Source organism: Terrapene carolina, unplaced genomic scaffold (genome assembly GCF_002925995.2).
Source record: "Terrapene carolina triunguis isolate 2854851 unplaced genomic scaffold, T_m_triunguis-2.0 Scaffold926, whole genome shotgun sequence".
Classification (NCBI taxonomy): Eukaryota; Metazoa; Chordata; order Testudines; family Emydidae; genus Terrapene; species Terrapene triunguis.
This window is the reverse complement of record NW_020665277.1, coordinates 6,768,254-6,769,952: the sequence shown is the minus strand read 5'-3', so window position 1 is coordinate 6,769,952 and position 1,699 is coordinate 6,768,254.

Sequence of the window (1,699 nt, the reverse complement as noted above, 5' to 3'; positions counted from 1 at the left end):
AAAAAAAAAAAAAAAAAACTTTTGTAGTGACAATAGCCCACCTTAATTGATTAGTCTCATTATAGTTGGTATGGCAACACCCATTGTTTCATGTTCTCTGTGTATATATATATCTTCCTACTGTATTTTCCACTGCATGCATCCGATGAAGTGGGTTTTAGCCCACGAAAGCTTACGCCCAAATAAATGTGTTAGTCTCTAAGGTGCCACAAGTACGCCTTGTTCTTCAAACTTTTCCAGTTTCCTTTGATCCACCAATGGGAATTGCCTTTGTCAGCGGTTGCCTCCCTATCTAGCACCCTCCTGCTTTTTCACCTCACCACTTGTGTGTAGAAGTCGGTTCCCAAATATTCAACACAGGCCAGATGTGTAAAGGTTGAAAGCACCTTGATACTTTTGAAAATCCCACTGGTGCCTTTATTTAAGCACTATGCTATCTTGTAGGAAATCCTTCTCAAAGGCAAATTTCTACTGTAATTTTAGCTATACAACCCCAAGATAGATTGATAGCCACAAGCATTCAAAAATAACCAGTTATACACCCAAAAGACATGAGATTTAAATAAACAAATTCATTCTGGGTTCTTTTCATTTGCATTTTTCTTTCTGAGCCTTTAGAGTGCACTAGGTTGGTACTTTTGCAGTTACCTCTCCCCAAGAATCCATATCCCTAAAACAGCTGCACATTCCTATAACATCCTGTACCGTTTTGGACTTCCAGTAACATGTGATTCCTCCTCCCCACACACTTTGTAATTGAAAACTTATTAAAAATTCTCTTTGTGTAGGTAATCTCCATCCTGCAAACGCTGAAGTGCAGACTTCACTCTTCTGTGACTTCATTTGTTGCATACCTAGATGTGGATTTTCTACAGAATTGTTCCTACTTCTAATCAGGGCCGGCTCCAGGCACCAGCTTAACAAGCAGGTGCTTGGGGCGGCCAAGGGAGAGGGGCGGCACCTGCGGCAATTCGGGGGCGGCAGGTCCCTCACTCCCCATGTTTTATTATGATACATTTCAACATGAAATATGATGTTCTTCATTCTGACAAGTTTACTGCTTTGTACTGCCAAAACCAAGGATTTTAAAAAAAATAATAATCCTGTTTCTCTTTTGCATTGGTCGGGCAGCGGGCGTAAGTGCTGACTGTGACACTGCACCACATATTCTTCACAGTGATATTATTATGATATGATTATGGCATAATTATGATGCATTTTGTACAAGATAAGTCGTGTGAGGTGTCATTGGAGAAGTGATGATTTGCCAAATATGATTATCCTATTTGTGTGCATGTATCACTTTTGTATCTGAAGTTATGAATAGTGACTATGCATCTGTATTTCAGATGTAGTTACACCTGGGTAACGGCCACTAGACAAGATGCTTTCAGTCTAGATAGCTGGATGGGAAGGGCCTATTCCTGGTAATGGGCCATTAGGGAAAACAATTGGTCTTAGGAGATGTTTAGCCACCACCTGAGCCTTTCTGAGGACACTCCAGACAACTGGTGAGTAGTAGCTGCTATGACTCAGCAAGGTATGCAAGGGCTTGTGACCAGGTCACATGATTCCAGACGCCACTTTGAGATGTCAGTGTTTTTCCACAAACTGAGTTTGGGACAAAGGGTTCCCGCCATCTGCTAAAGCTATATTAGGCAGGAAGTGGCATCATCTGTGGTTATTCACTCCCCACCTA